Here is a 6,000-nt window from a genome sequence, read left to right as displayed (position 1 = left end):
CCCCAAGTCGCGCCAGGGTGGCCCCGGGGGCTGCTGGCCACACAGAGGGGACGCCAGCTCTGGACTCCTGCCACCACCGCACGCAGCGCCCCGCTGGGCACGGCCCGGAGAGACCCAGGACACTGGCCACTGAGTGCTGACTCCCACAACAGCCAGGAAGCTGAGGAGGTGCCCAGAGGGGCAGAGCCCTGTAGGGACGTGGGGTCCTGAAGGACAGGGCAGCGGCTGGCACCACGGAGGGCCACCCAACAGGCACACAGCAGGAGCTCAATAAATGCTTGTTGAACCTGACTTCTTGTGGAGTGTGGCGGCCAGTTGCTCTCTGGGCGATGGCTGTCCTGTCATTGCCCCACCGAGGGTCAGTGTCACCTCAAGGAGCCTGGACTGAGCCAAGTGCACTGGGCCAGGGCCCGGCAGAGGGACGCGGGAGCCTGGGGCAGGCGGGAGGGATGGGCCGGAGGGCCGCCGAGGGCTCCAGGTGGGGACAGAGGTGGCCCTGAGCCGGAAGGCGAAGCCCGCTCCCCCTGAGAGCCCAGCGATGTCACAGCCCTGGCCCGAGGGACCCTTCACCTGGGGCCACCTCTCTCTGAAACCCCAGGCGCAGACGCCGGCGAAGCGGATCCCTGTCCTCAGAATGACCGTGGGGGGTCACAGAGACGAAGCCACCTGCCGAGGACTCCAGAGCCCGCCAACGGCCGAGCTGAGTCAGACCAGGGCTCCAGACTCCAGGCTCCATCCCCAAGGGCCCCCAGGGCTGTCGAGAGGTTTCTGCTCAAGAGAACACAGTGTCCACTCTCCCTCATCCACCACCAGGACTCCTCCACCACCCGCCTGTCCATCTGTCCATCTGTCCATCACCCACCCACCACCCACCCACCCGCCTGTCCACCTGTCCATCTGTCCATCACCCACCCACCACCCACCCACCCGCCTGTCCACCTGTCCATCTGTCCATCACCCACCCACCATCCACCCACCCGCCTGTCCACCTGTCCACCTGTCCATCTGTCCATCACCCACCCACCATCCACCCACCCGCCTGTCCACCCGTCCATCTGTCCATCACCCACCCACCACCCACCCACCCGCCTGTCCACCTGTCCATCTGTCCATCTGTCCATCACCCACCCACCATCCACCCACCCGTCCACCTGTCCACCCGTCCATCTGTCCATCACCCACCCACCACCCACCCACCCGCCTGTCCACCTGTCCATCTGTCCATCACCCACCCACCACCCACCCACCCGTCCATCTGTCCATCTGTCCATCACCCACCCACCATCCACCCACCCGCCTGTCCACCCGTCCATCTGTCCATCACCCACCCACCATCCACCCACCCGCCTGTCCACCCGTCCATCTGTCCATCACCCACCCACCATCCACCCACCCGCCTGTCCACCCGTCCATCTGTCCATCACCCACCCACCATCCACCCACCCGCCTGTCCACCCGTCCATCTGTCCATCACCCACCCACCATCCACCCACCCGCCTGTCCACCCGTCCATCTGTCCATCACCCACCCACCATCCACCCACCCGCCTGTCCACCCGTCCATCTGTCCATCACCCACCCACCATCCACCCACCCGTCCACCTGTCCACCCGTCCATCACCCACCCATCCCACCCACCCTCCGTCCCTCACTGGTTGTCCCCAACACCAGATGTCCCCACCATTCTCCAGGTGTCACCTTCCTTGTCACCCCCCCATGGCTCCACCCACCCAGGGTGTCGTCCGAGCCTCCACGGTGACCAGGCCCTGGGGCAGGCGCTCTAGGTGGGCCATGGGAGAGGCCGTCTGTTGTCACTCGGTGCCCACAGACGGCGGGACAGAGGACGAGCCAGGCCATCACAGCTCAGTGTCCCCAGGCTGCTTGACCCCTCTGGGTCTCAGTTTCCCCATCCACTAAATGGACGTCCTTGTGGAGAGGGCCAAGGGGGCGGCTGCCGAGCGTTTGGCACAGACCTTCGCCGTAGGCGCTTCCTTGGCACTTACTGTCACCAGGAGGGACATTGGGGCCGAGGGAGACCACGGGCGTCCCCTGCTGGGGACAGTCGAGGGAGTGGTCAGGGGAGGCTCTTCAAGAAAATGAGGTCCAAGCCCAGGTGCAGGTGATGGAGGCCCAGGCAGCAGGAGATGGCGGAGGGACAGCTCGGCCACCCTCCAGGTGGCCGGCCAGTCACCCAGGGGCACGCGTGGGGAGGAGCCGGCCAGAGCTGTGGTGGCTGTCATTGCAGGGGTTGGTGGGGACAGCCAGGGCACTGGCTTCCGGAGGAGCCTGGGGCTGAGCTGGGCAGTGGCCACTCCCGCAGAGCAGGTGGGCAGGTGGTGTCCCAGGAAGGCAGCTGCCCGGGAGCGGGACCCTGTCCACATCCCGCGCCAGGGGCCAGGGCCTGGTAGGAGGGACGACCCACAGGACCTAGAGGGGACCCCGTGGGAGGCGGCCAGCCAGGTGGCCTCCGCTGAGCGCTGGGGAAGGTGGAGATTTCAGTCCTGGATGCCTGGCGTCTCAGTGCCTGGGGACATGGGGAGGTCTTGGCTGCCCACGCACTCACCGCCCACTCATCCTGTGGCCACCATGTGTCCTTCTCCTTCCCCGGTGGATACCGAGGACCCCCGTCGGGGGGAGCCAGGGAGAGACGGGCCAGTGACCACCACCTCGACCGGCAGGACCAGGTCAGACAGAGCCTCCAGGACCGGGGCCCGGCTGGGACGAGTCGGGCAGGAATCTGGCCCAGGTCACCAAGCAGCTTTATTGTCACCGGGGTCAACAGAAGCCGGCCAAGAGGCCCCAGGAGACCCAGGGTGGCTGCAGTTGACACTGGGACGATCTCCATCTCTTAACAGTCGTGTTTCTGTGAATCTGGGTTAGAAAACAGTGTCTCCAGCCACATCAGAGCCACTTCAGAGCCACTTCAGAGCCACCAAGCCACCGAGTCACGGACTTCCCGCTGGGATGAAGCCAAAGGGGCGTTTCAGTAACAAGAAAAGCGTTGGCTCAAAGGAAACATCAAATAAACAACCCTGCACTGGCGTGTGATCATGGCGTGGGGGCGGCTTGCAAGGGTCCCTGTCACCCGGGAAGGGAAGAGGTAGGAGGGTCACGGGGCCACTGGGACTTCAAGTCCCCCTGTCTCCTCCTGAGCACATCTGGGAAGGGGCTGGAAACTAGCTATTTCCCAGTGTAACAAGAGGGCTGCTGGTTAGATAACAAGGAGCACTTCCGGATGTTCAGGTGACTGATTCAGGAGCCACTGAGAGTTACTTGGAGGGAACTAAGGCCACTGTTGGCTTGGGAGGAGGATCATGCCACCTGGGGGCTCCTGGGGAACACACAGGGGACAGGAGGCCTTCCTCTGTGCCTGCAAAGCGCTTTCCCAGAGAGCAGTCCCCTGTGCTGAGTGGACCTGTGCTGACCCTGATGGCCTTGGGTGTGTGCCTGTGGTGTGGACACCACACAGGGCCCGACCTGTGGCCCTGCTCTCCCCTGGGCGCCCGAGCTCAGCCTCTCCGTCCCCACAGGCCCTGGCTCCCTGTGCCCGGCTGTGTGCTGAGCCTGGTGGCCCCCGCATGTGACCCTCACAGGCCCTGGGCTCCTCTGCCCGGTGGCCCCTCTTCTGCCAGGTGCAGGCGAACCTGGGGCCAGGGTTCACCCTCTGGCGGGAGGTGACGAGTTAACAGGGTTGACGTCTTCCTGGGCTGGTGACAGTGACCAGATTGTCCCCACCACCCCCGCCGAAGCCACCCCGTGGCTGGCCACACACTCGTCTCCCGCGGGTAATGGAAACGTCAGCTTGATTCATGGGCAGCGTCTGCAGCGGCCAGGGCTGAGGACGAGGCTGGCCCGGAGCACGTCCCCCCGGAAGAGCCGCTGCCGCTGGGCTGACCCCTGCTCGGGAGGAAGCCGGGACCCAGAGAGCCTCCAGGTGGTGGAGTTAGGTGGGCCTGGGCTCAAGTCCTGCGGCCAGCACACCTGCTGTGGCCTCCCTCCTCCAAGGAACACTGACCAAGGGACAAAAGGTGCCAGGAACCAAGCTCAGGCAGGAGCTGCCCTCCTGGAACAGGAAGCTGTCCTTCCTCCTCACGGAGCACCCGGGAGACTCAGATCCTGCACCAAACCTTAAACAGCAAGAGCTCACCTCAAACAGTGACAATGTCCTGCAGGAGGGGCAGAGGGCAGGAGGGCCTGTCCACAGGAGGGTGAGGCAGGAGGAACGGCATGTGCAAAGGTCCTGGGGCTGAGAACAAGCCCCTGTGGACTGTGCAGTGAGGTGAGGACCTGTGGCTACTTCCCACCAGGCCTCTGGGGTCTGAGTCTGGGGCCTCCTGGGCGATGACAAGGGCTGTGCTTTCACCTTGAGGGACCCAGGGGGCAGCCGATAGGAGGGATTTTAAAGGAAGACAGGACCAGCACTGCCGTGAGAGGCTCCTCTGGCTGTGTGGGGTGCAGGCCTGGGAGATGGGGTGCAGGGCAGAAATGGGGCCAGCAGATCGGGGACTGCAGAAGGGCCTGGTGGGAGTGGAGGCAGCCCTGGTGCTGGCCGATGGACGGTAGTGCCCGGGGCCTCCAGGATAGAGACCAACCTCCTCCACGTGGGGTTCACTACATGGTCAGGCAGGAGGCCACTGTCCCCAACTAGCCTGGTTCCCTTTGCTGTCACTTCTTGGGCCACATTTCGCTCCAGACTGACACTTTCTGGTCCCTACCTTAGACAAAGCTGGGGGCCGTGACACCTGCGCGCCTGGCAGGGGGTCGGCCACTGGGAGGGTGGCCGGGGAAACACGGGTCCTGAGGGCCCTAAGTCCCAGGAGGAGTCAGTCGGGCCTCTGCCTTGTGCTTGAGGCCAACCTGGGGCTCCCTGGGCCTTCGGGGTGCACCTGCAGGGTGGTGGGGAGGGCGTGGGGAGGGCGCGGCGAGGGTGTGGGGGTCCCCCCACAGGAGGGGGAAGGGGCGGGGCCAGTGGAACCACACAGGAGCCCCTTGGCAGAGGAGGGGCGGGACATCCATCCCTGATCAGCCAATAGGTCGGCAGCCCTAAGGCCTGTGCCCTTCAGGGACCAATCAGCTGAGCTTGTCCTGGACTTTGGGGAGGGGCCAGGCTGGAGGTGGTGCCTGGCTGCTCTGGGGAAGAGCCTGGGCTCAAGGGTCACGCCCCAGCCCCAAGGTCCCTCTCACCGAGCCTGTCTACACCTGTGGAGTGAGGGCAATCCTGAGACAGAGGGTCGTCCCAACCAGGAGGACTAGAGCTATGAGGGTCTCATGGTGACCACCGCAGCGCTGTGAAGCAGGTACCCTTGGTTCACCTGCCACCTGGGTAAGGAAGCCCGGTCCAGGGTGTAAAGTCACTTGCCAAGGTCACACGGCCCGGAAGTGGTGGAGCCTGGACTTGAACCCAGGCCTGCTGGCCCCAGGACCGTGGCACAGCATCCCCGGTGCGGGGAGGAGGACTTTCCTGGAGCATGCGCACGGGAGGCTGTGAGGAGAGGAGCGGACAGCTGTCTGTGGGGCTCTTATCACCACCGAAGGAGCCGAGGCCGCTTCCTCAGCTGGGGCTGTGAGTGGAAGTCCCCCTGGAGAGCTGGGACACTGGAAAGGGTGTCATGAGTGCCACAGGGAGACGTGGGACACACCTGCAGCAGAGGACACCCCTTGGCCACTTGGAGACACACACAGCATATGGCCAGCCTGGTTTTGTTGCCCAACGAGATGCCACAGGCTTAAGCCCCAGGCCCCCCAGGGGGGGCCATGTCCACCTGGCCAAGCCCCTGCCCGTGGAGCCACAGCACTGTCCCTGTGTCCCCTCCTGCTCCTCCACGTTCACATGCCTGGGGCGCCGTGAGCAGGCAGGTGAGGAGCCAGGAGGGCGGCAGGAGGCCCTGTGGCCTGGGGATCTGGAGGGACCACCAGGGGCGTGGCCAGCAGGGAACGCAGGACAAGGGTGACCTCTTTCCAGAGCAGAGGGAGCCTGAGCTCTCCAGTGAGAGGGGCAGTA

The sequence above is a fragment of the Spermophilus citellus genome (genome assembly GCF_964194105.1).
Source record: "Spermophilus citellus genome assembly, chromosome: 6".
In the NCBI taxonomy this organism is placed as follows: domain Eukaryota; kingdom Metazoa; phylum Chordata; class Mammalia; order Rodentia; family Sciuridae; genus Spermophilus; species Spermophilus citellus.
Note: the sequence above shows the minus strand (reverse complement) of the source record.